This window comes from Mobula birostris, chromosome 21 (genome assembly GCF_030028105.1).
Source record: "Mobula birostris isolate sMobBir1 chromosome 21, sMobBir1.hap1, whole genome shotgun sequence".
Taxonomy (NCBI): domain Eukaryota; kingdom Metazoa; phylum Chordata; class Chondrichthyes; order Myliobatiformes; family Myliobatidae; genus Mobula; species Mobula birostris.
Window position 1 is genome coordinate 39671151 of NC_092390.1, and position 17756 is coordinate 39688906.

Sequence of the window (17756 nt, forward strand, 5' to 3'; positions counted from 1 at the left end):
AAGTACATTTATCAAAATGTATAAATTACACAACTTTGAGATCTGTCTGTCTGCAAGCAGCTACAAAGCAAGGAACCAAAAAGAACTCAATTAAAAAAAAAACAGCAACACCGAATGTGCAGAGAAAGAGAAAAAAACACAAATCATGCAACCAACAGAAGCAAGCAACAGTACTGAGTCCATAGTCCCGAATCCCAGAACACACAGAATAGGCCCATAGAACATACAGACATCTCACCTCTCCTGGAACTTCCAGGAGTCTCCCGCATATTAATAGTGGCTCCCCGATGCCCGCAAATTATATACAATATCACGGAAATCAATTTTTTTGAGAGCGAGCGAGAGAAAAGCAAGAGAGAGCGCGAGAGCGACCACGAGAGAGAGCGAGAGCGAAGGCAAGCGAGTGTGCGAGCAAGAGAGTGAGCGAGCGAGAGTGAAAGCAAGCAAGGCTGTGCGAGCGAGAGAAGGAGAGCGAGTGAGAGAGAAAGCAAGCGAGAGCGCTTGAGAGTGCGCAAGCGATCATGAGAGACAGAGAGAGAGAGAGAGAGCGAGAGATCGCGAGCGAGAGCGCGCCATGGCAGAGTGTTCCAAAAAAAAATATAAAACGTACGTCACCCCAGACTACACTAAAGTGTACCCCTGCTTAATAGGGGTCAAAAATAATGACAGAGTTGCTCACTGCACTGTTTGCAACAGTGACTTTTCTATTGCCCATGGTGGGTTAAGACTGTAAAAGACATGTTGAGGTGAGTTTAACAGGTGTCATTTGTTCATTAGCATAGCTAACATTATTTAAACTAGCTGGCTAGCTGCTAAGGAGCTACTCTATTGCAGACATCCCACCTCTCCGGGGAGTCTCCCACAAATTGATGATGCTAACTCCCTGAAATGAGTTTTTGCAGGGTGGGATGTCTGAACATAGAACATAGAATAGTACAGCACAGTACAGGCCCTTCGGCCCACAATGTTGTGCCGAACCTCAAACCCTGCCTCCCATATAACCCCCCACCTTAAATTCCTCCATATACCTGTCTAGTTGTCTCTTAAACTTCACTAGTGTATCTGCCTCCACCACTGACTCAGGCAGTGCATTCTACGCACCAACCACTCTCTGAGTAAAAACCTTCCTCTAATATCCCCCTTAAACTTCCCACCCCTTACCTTAAAGCCATGTCCTCTTGTATTGAGCAGTAGTGCCTTGGGGAAGAGGCGCTGGCTATCCACTCTATCTATTCCTCTTATTATCTTGTACACCTCTATCATGTCTCCTCTCATCCTCCTTCTCTCCAAAGAGTAAAGCCCTAGCTCCCTTAATCTCTGATCATAATGCATACTCTCTAAACCAGGCAGCATCCTGGTAAATCTCCTCTGTACCCTTTCCAATGCTTCCACATCCTTCCTATAGTGAGGCGACCAGAACTGGACACAGTACTCCAAGTGTGGCCTAACCAGAGTTTTATAGAGCTGCATCATTACATCGCGACTCTTAAACTCTATCCCTCGACTTATGAAAGCTAACACCCCATAAGCTTTCTTAACTACCCTATCCACCTGTGAGGCTTCGGTCCCTGTCATTATACAGCAGGGCAAATCGCTGTGAAGGTCAACACAAAGCGTGTAGCAGCCAGCGTAGTCACATAGCCTCAGCACTGAGGAGGGAGGAATGAACCTTGCGGGAGAGCAAGCAAAATCGGCTCGGCCCTACACAAAACAAACCTGTTGTGTTCTGCACAGCATTTAAAGCTTTTACAATCTCTTGTGCATGTGACATATTATCACAGAAAGCAGATAGAGTGCTTGCAGATTATATTTCTTTGAACCTCCCCTGCTCCTGGCTATTAAGCTGTGTGACACTACAAACAGAAAGATGAATGGAAAACGCTGGTGGTTCTTTGAGATCTGAATGCAATGACCCTGAGTGATCAGGAGCATCCCACAGTACACCACAGAGAGGTTGAGCATCATTGATGCCCGATTCATGCTTCACATCTGGAAACCTGAAGAAAAGGGGAAAGGGGAGTATGGCATTGATGGCGATGAAGATCAGCTTTCTATGAGGAACTGTCATTACATTACCATGAAGATCAACCTTCAATGGACATTTTAGTGTGTGATTGTTTATGCATTATTTTGAATGTGTGTGTAGTTATACACACAGTTGTATGTGTGTATAACTATCTGCTTGTGTGCGCATACACATATCCAGATTCATTTGTGTGTGACTTAGTTTGAGCTTTTAAGTCTGAGAGTGGTTTGGCTGGGTTGAGTCTAATTGTAACAGTTCTGCTATTGACAGATGCTAACTGAGGATTACAGAAACAGAGAGCAAAAATACGCTATGGTATTTCGAACTGCACTGGGGCGTAGTACTGTGATCACCTCTTGCCTGTTCCTCCCTGTTGAAACACAATTGCATTGATGTCAATTGAAGTAAATACATGGACGTGTATTTAAGGAAGAAAAATGTCCAGGCTGAGGAGAAAGGAAGACCTGCTAAGTTCCTCCAGTATTTTGTGTATCTTGTGCTTGAGGTGACCTTTGCAGTGATTTGCCCTGTTGTATGATGAGCAGGGACCGAAGCCATGGGCCTACTTTGTGTGCTCTGGGATTCGGGACTATGGACCCAGTACTGTTGCTTGCTTCTATTGGTTGCATGATGTGTGTTTTTTTTTTCCCTCTTTCTCTGCAAATTATGTGTTGCTGTTTTTTCCTCCTTTATACATAATTCTCTAGGAAACGCCTGGCCTCATCTTTTGACATGGGAGCTACTGGTGTGTTTTAAGTATGGGTGATAAATCAATTGTTTGAAGGTCAACAATATTTCATTTTTGTGTCCTTTGTTCTTCCAGTATACTTTCTTCCTATACAGGCTTCAAAGCACAGTTACTAGTGAGGGAAAGAACAAAATCTGATCTACAATAATTGATTGTCTAGACAATTTTAAAGTTTAGGTACATTTTTAACAGGAGACAAACATTCTTCGAAGCATCAATTTGGAACTTCTGGGACATTAGAATTCGGAACTTTTTTATCATTTTTCTATTATTTCTTCTTGCCTACAAATGCACCTGTTTAGTTGCGATAAACTAGTTGTACAGTCCTATTGTGCTCCATTCCATTTCCAACATTACGTGGCATGGTATTAAATTATTCTAACATATTTTATTATGTTACAAATTAATAATATCTGTTAAATACCACGGTACATTTTAAAATGTTAATGGGGCTGGTTAAATGCAAATTGTTGCCATAGTTTGAATAAAGTATGGATTAAGCTCGCAGCTGTTGTACTCTGAGTTATAACCACATGCTTACATCCAAAATTCTTCTGTAGGATCAACTCCTGATCATAGGATTTCAGGTATCAGAGGTAGCTACTCTAAGTATGCATTATAAAGAAAACAATTCATTTGTTGTTCACATTGCCTGTCTGTATTTTGTCCAGGGTGAAGTATAATTTCTTATGACACAGAACGAGGCCATTTGGTCCATTGCTACATGCCAGCTCTCGTAGAATCCCCAATCATCCCATCCCTCCCCCCGAAGATTGAGAAGGGTACAAATTCGACTGGGCATCAGTGAAAGTCATGGTGCAAGCTGACACGTGGCATGCAAGAGAATTCCTAGAAGCATGGTTTTCCATGAACAATTCTGCAAACAAACATGTAAACCTCAATCCAATTTATGAGCCAATATGGGCAAAGTTCCAGACCACAATGCAAGTGGTGAGTTCGCCACACACAACCGATCAGCAAGGAGAGTTCCTCCCCACATCACAGTTGAGTTTCTGAAATGACGACCAATCTGCTGATTGATATATAGATAAAGGCCAAGCATTCATTCGGAGGACACACCACAACTAACAGTGCACTGACGATGTCTCCTCAAGTGACGGAACATTTGCAAATAAATTGTCAAGATCAGAGAACAACTCAACCCAACCATTAACCGGCTGAGCTACACATTTTCTGAAGTATTTCCAATCCCATTTCAAGTTAACACTGGTCCTCAGCCTTTGGACGTCTGAATTGGTGCTGCTTCCTGCACCCATGCCGAGCTTGTTAATTTCATATAGACCATAGGACATAGGAGCAGAATTAGGCCATTTAGCCCTTTGAGTCTGCTCTGCTTTTCTATCATGGCTGATCCTTTTCTCTCCTCCTCAGCCCCACTTCCCAGCCTTTTCCCTGTATTGTCAATGCCACGCCCAATAAAGAACCTACCAATCTCTGCCTTAAATACACCCAACGACCTGGCCACTGTAGCTGCCTGTGGTAACAAATTCCACCAATTCACCACCCTCTGGCTAAAGAAATTTCTCCACATCTCTGTTTTAAATGGATACCCCTCTATCCTCAGACTGTGCCCTCTTGTCCCACCATGGGAAACATCCTTTCCACCTCTATGCTGTCTAGGCCTTTCAACATTCAATGATATTCCTCCCCCTCCCCCCACCCCTGCCATCCTTCTTTCTTTCTTTCTTTTTAAATCTTTTTATTGAACATCCTTCTAAATTCCAGTGAGTACAGACCCAGAACCATCAAACATTCCTTGTATTCCCTTTCATTCCGGGTATCATCCTTGTGAACCTCCTCTGAACCCTCTCCAATGCTAGCACATTTTTTCTTAGTTGAGGACAGCAAAACTGTTCACAGTACTCAAAGTGAGGCCTCACCAGTGCCTTATAATGCCTCAGCATCACATCCCAGCTCTTGTATTCTAGATCTCTTGAAATGAATGCTAACTTTGCATTTGCCTTCCTCACCATCGACTCAACCTGCAAATTTACCCTTAGGGTGTTCTGCAGGTTGAGTCTGTGGTGAGGAGGATGGTATCTTGGTTCTGCGCTTATGGATTGGATTATTGAGTTTATGGATGGTCTTTTTCCAGACTTATGGTTTTTATACTCTGTGAGGTTATGTTTAAAACCACCCATTTCCTTTTAAGTTTTGTTGTGGGACGGGAGGGTGTTTGGGGGTTGATGTTCTGCTGTGTTCTGTTAGTTTCTTTGTGCAGGGGAAGGTTTGTTTATTTGGGGATCAATGTTCCAGTTCCATGTTGTACAGAGGGAGGGGGATTTTGGGGGTTGATGATTAGAATGCCATTCTTTTTTGGCAGGGGGGGAAATGGGTTTGATGTTTCTCTCTGAGCAACTTTCATGTTCTTTTTTGTTTCGTAGCTGTCTGGAGAAGACAAAATTCAGAGTTGTATATGGATACATGCTTTGATAATAAATGATCCTTTAAAGAGTATTCTGCTTTCATAACTGTGAAAGATATCAACCATCTTACTGGAATCTGTCCGAAGAATGAATGGAGGCGGATGGTTGCAACATATGAGAAAAATTCCTTGCACTGGTATGAGGAAATGAAGCTGAGTGAAAACACTTTGCCTCCTGCTTCCACCCTGCCCTCAAATTCACTTGGTCAATCTCTGACACCTCTCTTCCTTTTCTCAATCTCTCCATCTCTGGAGCCAGATCATCTTTTACCCTAACATCTTTTACCAACCTATTGGTTCTCAAAGTTATCTTGATGATACCTTTTCTCACACTCTCACTTGGAAAAATGTGGTTTCTTTCTCTCAGTTCCTCCATCTCAACTGTATCTGTTTTCAGGATGAGATTTCTATTCTAGATCATCTAAGATGTTTTTTTTAAAGAACAATTTCCTTTCCACCACCATATATGCTGCTTTCACTGGTATCTCCTCCATTTCCTGCAAATCTTCCCTTGGCCCATCTTCCTGTCATCAATGACAGAGTTCCCCTTGTCCTTACTTTGTCTACCATCTTCATTCTGTTGCCACAAAAAGCAGGATCTCCCAGTAGCTACCTATTTCATTCCAACTTCCCATTCCCATTCTGATATGTCTTTCCATGGTCCCCTCTACTACCATGATGAGGCTAAATTCAGCTCCGAAGAGTAACACCATATGTTCCATCTAGGTAGACTCCAACCTGATGGCATAAACACGAATTTCTCTTTATTCCAGTGATTTCTCTCCCCCCTTTCCCTTCTCCCTTTTTCCATTCCTCGCCCCTTCTCTTCTCCCCACCCACACATTACCTCCCTCTAGTTCCCTTTCCAACCACCTTCCCTTCCTTTCACAGTCCACTGTCCTCTCTTATTAGATTCCTTCTTCAGCACTTTACCTCTTCCACTTCTCCACTCCTCCATCTAACCACCTCTCACCCTCAACTGGCCTCATCCACCACCTGCCAGCTTACCATCCACCCAGCTCCTTATTCTGGATCTTGTCCCCTTCCTTTCAGGTCCTGATGAATGGTCTCAATCCAAAACATCAACTGTTTATTTCCCAGTCGATGCTGCCTGACTTGCTGAGTTCCTCCAGCATTTTGTGTGTGTTGTTCAGGATTTCCAGCATCTGCAGAATATCTTGTGTTTATGACTTGCTTTTCCCTACTTACCTACCTTGCAACCTATTTTCTCCCACATGTCCATCACCTGGATTCTCCTGCCGCCCAGACACTGCATAACTAATGATTTCTAATAGCTGTTTAATCTATTAAACAACACATCTCACAAGGAGAACTTGCAAACTCCACATGGATAGCGCCCTATGTTGGAACTGAACCAAGTTCCCGGTTCAGCACTCATTCCATAAAGAACGCTTGCTACCACATCCAAAAAGTTGCCAGTATTAACTAACACATTCAGAAGCCAAGATGAAGAAATAAAGAAACAATGTTATTTGCCATATCTCTTGCTACTGTTGGTGGTGGCAGTGAGTTTTGGGGAGCAGGTGAGGGTAATTTGATAAATGGAGGAAGGAGAAAGAGTTTAATTGTAGGATACAGCAACTACCATTTTGTAAACGCAAGAAATTCTGCAGATGCTGCAAGTCCAAAGCAACACACACAAAATGCTGAAGGAACTCAGCAGGTCAGGTAGCATTTATCGAGATTAATACATAGTCAATGTTTCAGGCCAAGACACTTCTTCAGGACTGGAAAGGAAGGGGAAAGATACGAGAAATACCATTACTGCCTGGTATGGGAACTGTGCTTCCCTCAATCGCAGGACTCTGCAGAGAGTGGTGCGGACAGCCCAGCGCATCTGTAGATGTGAACTTCCCACTATTCAGGACATTTACAAAGACAGGTGTGTAAAAATGTCCTGAAGGATCATTGGAGATCCGAGTCACCCCAACCACAAACTGCTCCAGCTAGGAAACAGTACCGCAGCATAAAAGCCAGGATCAACTGGCTCCGGGACAGCTTCTTCCACCAGGCCATCAGACTCATTAATTCATGCTGCCACAACTGTATTTCTATGTTATATTAACTATCCTGTTGTACATATTTATTATAAATTACTGTAATTGCAAATTTGAATGGAGACGTAATGTAAAGATTTTTACTCCTCATGTATATGAAGGATGCAAGTAATAAAGTCAATTCAATTCAATTCAATTATGCCGAATTTCCTCACAGGGAATGACCATTTTCTTCAAAAGGGAATATTTATGGAGATGCAATACAAGGCATCAGAATTGGCAACAGTCAGAAATAAAAAGAGCAAATGAACAGATAAAATATTTTTGAAAACAGATACTGGAACAGTTTATATGATCTCAAATTAAAACTATTTGCATATTGAAAGAAGAACTGATACATTCTATTATGTAAAGCATCAGTTATTTAATGCACAATAACATTTTAATTTTTTTGCTAAATCTCAAAAAGTTAACAGGTTGTGTACTTAGAGCACCAATATTGAAAAATATGCTTGATTAAACTGCCACAGTATTAGTTGAACCTAAGTCAGTTTGTTAAAGAGGTCACAGTATTTTAACATGTTATAGCACCACCTTTAGATTAGATCATATACAGCAACATGTGAATGTTCCTTTTCCAGTGATTTACTGTGAAATTAATAGTATAGAACTTTTTAGTAAATATCTGTCCCACAGACAAAGGGACAATTCATTCTTTTACTAAAATTATTTTACATTGAATAGGCAATAAAAAAAAGGCTGCTGGTTACATATCACTCGATTTATGCCATTCCACAATCAAAATTACCCCCTAGAGTTTTCCTGGATACACTACAACACAAATTCTTCAAAAAACCTGATAGGATGGAATTACTACTATCATGCAAACAGCCTTTGTAGCATATAATTTAATAAAGAACAAAACGTCGGAAGATAAAAATATTGAATTAAGTCCATAATGTTAAAATAAGATAAATTACCCTAACGTTATCATTGATAGCAGTAACATAGATTATGATATCATCAAATAAATTGAAAAAATGTAAACTGTAACAACTCAGATTACATCTCAGAATAATTTATAATTCTTGCTAATAAATCTCAAGAGGCTATATCATTTGAAGTTTCAAGAAATTGTGGGCTAATTTTCTCTGATCTTTTCTTTTGGGAATCTAGTTTGTTTCGGTACACACATCGGCTGTCTGCATTTTATTAACTGAACACCAGAATGCAGGAATGGGAACAGATTGCAGCAATCACATTCTAAAATCTCTGTTTTGCTTTAGTGTTTTTCTGATAGACTGTGTCTGCAGGGTCTGAACATCTACATCTCTGTTATCACACCAGTTGAACAGTTACTTATATGCAACGGTGGAGTCATGACAAATGGATAGCATATTGTTGAGAAGTCGGGATACTAGATTGATCATTAGATGGACACATTCAAAGATACATGTACAAATCATTAGTCCAAAACCATTATAATTGCATTTTTAAAAACGTAACAATACCAAGGGTCAAAAGAAGGAATGAACTAAACTGTGCTCCCAGGGACTGAAAATGTTTATCCCTGATCAGTAAGCCAATGGCTCACTTCCTTCCCCTGCTTCCATCAGACACAAAACCTTGGAAAATTACAGCATAGAAACAGGCAGTTTGGCTCTCCAAACATTAAGCACCCATTTTTATACCAGTCCTAGCCTAATCCATGTTATTCTCCCTACATTCCCATCCACTTCCTCCTCCCTTCCCCAGTTTTACCACTCACACACACAGTAGGGGATTGTGCGAAGTATGAGATGAGGTGACCACCCAGAGAAAGCCCATGCAGTCAGAGGGAGAAGGTGCAAACTCCACAGGTAAGCATCATGGCTACAATAGGAGGACTCTGGATATCTCAGGCATTCCAAAACTTGTCCATCATTGATGGATGTCAGGCACCTGATGGACCACTTTCTATTTGCTGCTCCAACACTATCCATGACAAAATAACCTATATGACTTAACCATATAACAAACGATACAACAATTTGTATCGCACCTAATCTTAAACCATCATTCTCTCCAACTCTTGCACGGAACAACCACAGTGAGCACCATCTACCCCTAACCCCAATTACTGCCCAAGGTTGAAACTCAGTCAACTCCATCATGGCCACTAGTCTCCCCGGCATTGAGGACACCTTCCAAAAGTGATGCCTCAGAAAGGTGGCACCCGTCATTAAGGACTCCATCACACAGGGTGTACCCTCTTCTTAGTACTACTATCAGAGCTGAGGTACAGGAACCTGAAGACACACACTTAATGTTTTAGGAACAGCTTTTTGCCCTATGCCACTAGATTTTTGAACAGACAATGAACCGACCAATGAACACCACCTCACTATTTTTGCCCTCTTTTTGGATTACTAGTATTTATTTATATATTATATTTATTATTATTTATGTAATGCACTGTATTGATGCCACAAAACAATTAATTTTACCACACATGTCGGTGATAATAAACCCAATTCTGATTCAGGGACAAAGCCTTCAAGCATATGACAGCACAAGGCAGAACTAGATCAATTCCTGTACTTTCATCACTGCTAAAACTAAGACTGAGAATTCCCTACCAAAAAACACCTACAGCAGAAATTTAACGACAGTTTCAAGAAGGTGACTTGCCATTGCACTCTCAATGGCAATTACAGATGGGAAACAAATGCTCTCCTTTCCAGGACCACTCAGATCCTGAAAAAAAAAATAAAAACAAAGCCTTTCCTTGAAACAGGTCAGGGCTGAAACTGCTTTGGGACCATGTTCTGACTCTCTGCTCTTGCCATCTCCAGGGAAGAAAGATTGAGGGAAATTTGACAACACAATGGGGACAGATGAATCTGTCTTCAGGGAGTTGTAAGAAAGGGACCAAAGTAATGAAATAATTTTGAGAGCCCCCATTGGCAGTCATTCTTCCACACCCATCCAATTACATTGGGCTGAATGATATCTTTATTCAGGTGATATGTTTGCTTTCAAAGGCACAGCTACTCCGTTGATAAAAATATTATGTTAAAATTATTCACATACCATCCATGTGGTGGCACCAATTTTCTTTAATGGCATTTGAACAATTGGTAAGCATCGGGACAGAGCACCATGACTGTTCATCTACACTTTGTCTTGACACCTGGCATTAATATGATGTCATTGCTGAACAGACAAAAGGCTGGATTACGCTGTATTATTATGTCCAATTACTTCTTCAGCAAGAAATTAGAATAATAAGTATTCTCCAACCTCTCTCTCCCGAGGTTGCTTAGGAAACAGCATCGTCTGTGTTGGGAGTGGGTTAAGTGCTGGAGGTAGTCGTGATCATTGGCTGTCAGGCGACGGAGCGGAAAACAAGCTGATGCCAGCTTGCTAAAAAACACTCATCAGCAAGACGTTCAGTGACAAATCGTCAGGTGTGAATTTCTAATAGTTCTCGTAATCTCCTGTAAATTTGCAGTTCAATCGAAGTTACAGAGTTAGGAAGAGGAGAGAATCCATGTGCAAAACCTGGGGCACGGTAAACTTGACAGACTGCACATGCACAGATCCCCTGAAGTACCCCGTGTGGATTCTATTCTGGAATAACTGCTGGGTTCCTGCATCATCTAGAACTGACTGGCAGACCACAGTATGTGTGCTTGCAACACTGTGTGTCCGACAGAGTGATCAGCAGCACTGGGGCTCCACAGGGGACTGTCTTGTCTCCTTTTCTCTTCACCATTTACACCTCGGACTTCAACTACTGCACAGAGTCTGTCATCTTCAGAAGTTTTCGGATGACTCTGCCATAGTTGGATGCATCAGTAAGGGAAATGAGGCTGAGTACAGGGCTACGGCAGGAAACTTTGTCACATGGTGTGAGCAGAATTATCTGCAGCTTAATGTGAAAAAGACTAAGGAGCTGGTGGTAGACCTGAGGAGAGCTAAGGTACCAGTGACCCCTGTTTCCATCCAGGGGGTCAGTGTGGACATGGTGGAGGATTACAAATACCTGGGGATACGAATTGACAATAAACTGGACTGGTCAAAGAACACTGAGGCTGTCTACAAGAAGGGTCAGAGCCGTCTCTATTTCCTGAAGAGACTGAGGTCCTTTAACATCTGCCAGACGATGCTGAGGATGTTTTACGAGTCTGTAGTGGCCAGTGCGATCATGTTTGCTGTTGTGTGTTGGGGCAGCAGGTTGAGGGTAGCAGACACCAACAGAATCAACAAGCTCATTCGTAAGGCCAGTGATGTTGTGGGAATGGAACTGGACTCTCTGACGGTGGTGCCTGAAAAGGGGATGCTGTCCAAGTTGCATGCCATCTTGGACAATGTCTCCCATCCACTACATAATGTACTGGTTGGGCACAAGAGGACTTTCAGCCAGAGACTCATTCCACCAAGATGCAACACAGAGCGTCATAAGAAGTCATTCCTGCCTGTGGCCATCAAACTTTACAACTCCTCCCTTGGAGGGTCAGACACCCTGAGCCAATAGGCTGGTCCTGGACTTATTTCCTGGCATAATTTACATATTTCTATTTAATTATTTATGGTTTTATTACTATTTAATTATTTATGGTGCAACTGTAACGAAAACCAATTGTCCCCGGGATCAATGAAGTATTACTATGACTATGACTATACCACTGAAGTAGCACAGTAGAGCTGTTTCCTGGCCTCACTAATTCACAATCAAAAGAAACACTACATTCCAAAGAGGTGTGATTTTTTTCACTACTGATTTTAGCAGTGAAGCTGTTAGCTAATGCTGAAATTCCATCATCACATCCTGCTGCATTTTGTTTCCTCTGAGTACTCACAGTAGGAAGTTTAGAAGATGGGATAGGTTCAGAGGAGATAGAGACCGGGATTGCAATGTTGGGAGAAACATTGGTGGGACTCTACAGGTCAGGCAGCATTTATGGAGAGGAATAAACGATGTTTTGGGCCGAGATAAGATTAGGAGTCAGGTCTGAGAGAAAGGCTACAGACATTCACAGACATTTGATCTTTCAAAAGTTTTGATAGCCACAAAGTTCCCAGAGATCCTTAAGGGCCTATTTAAGCAACACAACATTGTATAAATACAATCTGCAAGACGACATTTTAAGAATAAACTTTCGTGCGTCAACCAAGGAATCCTTAAAAACTAAAGTGTTTATTCCATCATTCACTAATTAAAGAAAGCCCAACTCTTTCCTAAATGTTACCCCTCTAGCGTTTGGATTCTTTCACACTTTTCATTGTCATCAGTACTTAATACAAGGAAATCCTTGTGCTCTATAGGACATGGCCAGTGGTGACAGAATTGTGTGTGTGAGAGAGGTAGGGAGACGAAGGGACTTGTCAATTTCTGAAAGAGGCTGGATGAAATTGAGCCCACCAGCCATATATTGTAGCCAACAACAGGAATTCTGCAGATGCTGGAAATTCAAGCAACACACATCAAAGCTGCTGGTGAACGCAGCAGGCCAGGCAGCATCTGTAGGAAGAGGTGCAGTCAACGTTTCAGGCCGAGACGAAGGGTCCTGACGAAGGGTCTCGGCCTGAAACGTCGACTGCACCTCTTCCTACAGATGCTGCTTGGCCTGCTGCATTCACCAGCAACTTTGATGTGTGATATATTGTAGCCCATTGTTTTGGGCAACATTACTGTGGTAGGAGGCTTGGAGGTTGGTGAAATTGCATGCTGCCAGGATGATAACCAGTTAACCTACATCTGTTTTATCAGGAGCATACCGAGCTGAAAATTTCATCTACTTGCTTATTATATTGTTTTCAGGATTTCAATAATCAACCAAATGCTGAGCTGTGAGTACATCACCTGTGGGTCCAATTTGAGCGTTTTTGGCTTGTGCAGCTTAAAGGCATTCTGAAGGTGAGTTGTATTCTGATTGCTTAAGGGGTGAAAATCGTTCTGGTTGAAATGGCTGAACAACTGCCTCAGGAAGCCTTGGCCAATGGGCCGAGAGATGGTGACATCCCACCTACTCCCAGTCTGACGGTGCAGCCTCCAGGCACTGGAAGGAGATAGAGGGGGGCAGAAAGTGTCCAGTCCCATGACCCAGATATGGTGCTGTAACAAGAGTGCAATTTCTGAATGAGTTTAGTGAATAGATCTTCAAATTATCTCTTTGCTCAGATTGCACCATGAGTTCCTCAAAGCACCACTCTACTGATAGTTGCATCAAATCAGCTCTAGAATCTATCTAACATTTACTGGCCCCCAGAACACCCATGCACAGTGATTGAGTCTCCTAGGGGGTTATTCCGTTTATAGAGAATGCCCGTGCATCACTTTGTTTAACGCGGGGAGACTGATGTACAGGTTTCCACCACACATTCCTTGACAGACTGGGGTCAGGATTCACTGCATGGAAATCAAGACAAATGCGGACCATTCTCTACTGGATCCTTCCTCCACCTTTATTGGCATTGTAATGTGTCATCATCTTCTGCCAGCTCCACCACCAAGGTCTTGATTGAATCGCTCTTTTTCTGAAACTTCCCCTTGACCTTACCACCATGGGCAACTCTAACCTATTAGGATCTAAGGTCCAGACAGCATAGCTCTTAGGCTTTTAGAAACTCACAGCCTCTCCACTATGTCAAGGTGATGAGCCTCGGTGAACTATTGTCCTTGCACATTAGCCACTAAGCATGCAATCACATCTCATAGCTTTCGCAATGCTAGCGAATCTACCACAAAGAGTCATTATCAGCTAAACACATTGTGCAACCTCTCCATTCTTCCCTTCTTAAACCAACACTAATAGCAATAAACTGACTGGGATCATGCTTAACCATAATGTTATCCTCCTGGGGAAGGAACAATGTCCATGGCCAGTGGTGGGGCAGATGACTTGTGTGCACACCTTGCAACATTGTGGTGCATCTTGTGGAGTTGCTGCCTCATAGTATCAGGCTCTTGGGTTCAATACTGTGCAGAGTTTACCTGTTCTGCTGTGGCTGCATGGGTTTCTTCCGTGCACTCAAAGATGCACAGATTAAGTGGTTAATTTGCACTGTAAGTTGCTCCAAGGCTGAGTGTCAGAAATTGGGAGGAGTTAATAAGAATGTAGGAAGAATAAAAATGAAATTGACATTGGATAAGCGTAAATGGGCTCACTGACCAGTTGTTTTTCAATATCACAAGGACGTGGCCTAGAAGGCGAGTGCACCTTGGGGGTTCCGAGGCTTTGCGGCCCTGGGGTCAAACCAATTCTATGCCGGTACCATTGACTGAAGCGTTGCAGGAGAAAATTGAACATTGAGAACAGCAGATCAGCTGGCGGGGGCTCTGTATTCAGATTGCACTCTCTCTCTCTCTTTCTCACCCATTGAGGGAGAGTTTGTTGCTGATTCTCTGAGTTGCAGAACTCGGGGGGGGGGGAGGGGAAAGTGACGTGGCAGACTTTAACATCATAAATCAGTGAGTTGTCTATCTTTGTTGGTCTCCCCCCTCGTTGTGAAAGCGTGACACCTCTCTGACCCTTTATTAAGGAGAGAGTGAGCCTGTGTCATGTTGAATTGTCGGGTGAACGATTAGTTTCTGTTGTATTGCAGATCATGATCTTTCTTGGGGGCTTTGCTATTGATTGCTTGGTGGGTGGAGGGTGCCGATGATTTCGTTTTGCTGAAGTAAGTGGGGGAGGGGGAGGGTCATTACTTTGCTGCTGTTTGTGCGTGGGAGGAGGGGGAGTGGGGGTGTTTCTGGTTCTAATGTTTTTACTGTCACTCCTTCTCTGGGGCACTCTTCTGTTTTCAGGGGTTGTATATTGAACACATTCTCTGATATTAAATGGAACTATTGAACTATTGAATATATTCACACTGAATTTGTAGAGTGGTGACTAAAATATACACAGTACTCCAGCTGTAGCCTGAATAGTGTTCTATTCGTGTACTTCCCCAAAGATCAGTACATCTTGGGCCAAAGGTTCTGTATGTTCTGTACTGTTCTATGATCTATATTCCTATAAGATCATAAGACATAGGAGCAGAATTAGGGCATCTGGCCAATCGAGTCTTCTCTGCCATTCAATCATGGCTAATCCTTTTTTCTTTAAATTTCCTCCTCAACCCCAGTTCCTAGCCTTCTCCCCATAACCTTTGATGCCATGCCCAATCAAGAACCTATCAATCTCTGCTTTAGATTCACCCAATGACCTGGCCTCCACAGCTGCATGTGGCAACAAATTCCACAAATTTACCACCCTTTGGCTAAATAAATTTCAACACCTCTCTGTTTTGAAAGAGGCTGTGCCTTCTTGTCCTGGACTCTCCCACCATGGGAAACATACTTTACATACCTACTCCGTCTAGGCCTTTCAACATGCAAAAGGTTTCAATAAGATCCCCACTCATCCTTCTGAATTCCAGTGAGTACAGACCCAGAGCCATCAAACGTTCCTCGTATAATAACCCTTTCATTCCTGGAATCATCCTTGCGAACCTCCTCTGGACCCTCTCCAATGCCAGCACATCTTTTCTAAGATGAGGGGCCTAAATTTGTTCACAAGACCCAAGGTGAGGCCTCACCAGTGTCTTATAAAGCCTCAGCATCACACCAGCTCATATTCTAGACCTCATGAAATGAATGCCAACATGGCATCTGCCCTCCTCACCTCCTCACCTAACTCAACCTGCAAGTTAACCTTCAGGGTGTTTTGCAGAAGGACTCCCAAGTCCCAATTTGGAGTAACGTTTGCAATTTTCCATTCCTCTTGCACCATGCCAGAGTCCAATGATTTTTGAAAGATCATTTCTAATGCCACCAAAATCTCTAATGCTACCTCTTTCAGAACCCTAGGGTGCAGTTCCTCTGGTCTGGGTGACTTATGTACCTTTAGGTCTTTCAGCTTTTTGAGCACCTTCTCTCTTGTAACAGTAACAGCACCCACTTCTTTTCCGATATTCTAAGCTCCTTGAAACCAAAAAAAAAAGAAACATTCTGTATATACTCTGCACCAATTTAACAGCTGCTACTTACCGGGATGTGATGATGTGCAACCTATAGGGGGCAGCATTGTAGTGCAATGCTTTACAGTGCCAGCAATGTGAATCAAGGTCAATCCCTGCCACTGTAAGGAGTTGATACATTCTCCCCATGACCATGTGGGTTTCCTCCAGACGCTCTGGTTTCCTCCACATTCCAAAGACACACAGGTTAGAGTTAGTATGCTGGGCACACTGTATTGGTGCTGGAAGCATGGTAACACTTGTGGGCTGCCCCTCCAGCACACCCTTGGATTATGTTGGTTTTTGATGCAAATGAGGCAGTCCACTGTATTTTTCTTATTCTTTTGGCGTGTTTGTGCGTGTGCGTCTGCGTGCATGTGTCCGTGTGTGTGCGATGTTGGTGGGACGATGTCTTTTTCATGCTTTTACAAGGCACGGAGTGAGAGAGAGAGAGACCGTGTGGCGTGCCGCTCCTCACACAGACATTTCACAGTATTTTTCCCTTTTATTTTACGAGGTCGAGTTGCGATCTCGACACTCAACCCGGGAAGGATGGAAAGCGTACTTGGGAGCGGCCCCGGCTGGGTTCGAACTGGGAAATCTCCGTTCCAGAGTCCGGTGCTGATGTCATTGTGCCACCAGCAGCCTTAGTTCACTGTATTTTTCAATGTACGTGTAACAATAAAGGCTAATGTTTATCTAATTCCCTGTAGCTATTACCATGAATGTCTTCTTTACCCTCCCCAAATACATCACCTTGTGCTTCTCGGGCCAGTAGCCATGTTCTCATTTTACCAATTCCCTTCCTCCTCATCCATAACTTCTGACATACAAGCAGCAGATGATGTAACCACTCAGGTCTTAGGTCTCTAGCGTAGTGGTTAGCACAATACTTTACAGTACCAGTGACCCGGGTTCAATTCCCGCCACTGCCTGTATGAAGTTTGTACACTCTCCTCGAGAATTCCCTGTGGATCTCCGGTATCCTCCCACAGCTCAAGGACATACTGGTTGGACATTGTAAATAATCCCATGATTAGGCTCGGCTTAAATTGGGGAATGCTGGGCAGCATGACTCGAAGGGGCTATTTCATGCTGTATCTTAATAAATGATTAAAACTCCTCACATGATCCAACCTTTCCTCTTTCTGATAAGCAAGCTAGCTAGGTGGCAATTGAATAGCAGGGGGGCAAAGCTGAAGGCACGTTGTCACTTGATTTAACGTGTACCCAGATCAGAAGTGCAAGGATCAATTTGATGGACATACAGCCACTGTTCTTATCTATTGATCCACAGACATGAATCTGGACCTTTCCTTCTCAGCTGGGGAATGGCGGTTTAATTATTTAAATAAAATCTGGAAATAAAAAGAAACAAAAGCCAGTTTTGGTAATGGTAACCACAAAAACTACTTGTCTGTTAAGAAAACCTACTGTATTTGCCAACACCTTCAGGGAAGAAAATTTGCCCATCTCTAGCATGCGTGACTCTGAACTGCTCCCTCAGTTCAGAGCCAGTTAGTGATTGACAGA

General features: G+C 42.8%; 1 protein-coding gene and 1 long non-coding RNA gene across 4 annotated transcripts in view; one reads left to right on the forward strand and one right to left on the reverse strand.

The window, feature by feature from the left end:
• Positions 1 to 17756, reverse strand: part of blnk (B cell linker) — a 199045-nt gene that overhangs the window by 148852 nt on the left and 32437 nt on the right. The window lies entirely within an intron of this gene.
• Positions 10547 to 16875, forward strand: LOC140185954 (uncharacterized). Its single transcript, XR_011882755.1, has 3 exons — positions 10547 to 10687; positions 13045 to 13140; positions 16741 to 16875. It is a non-coding gene; the product is annotated as an uncharacterized lncRNA (long non-coding RNA).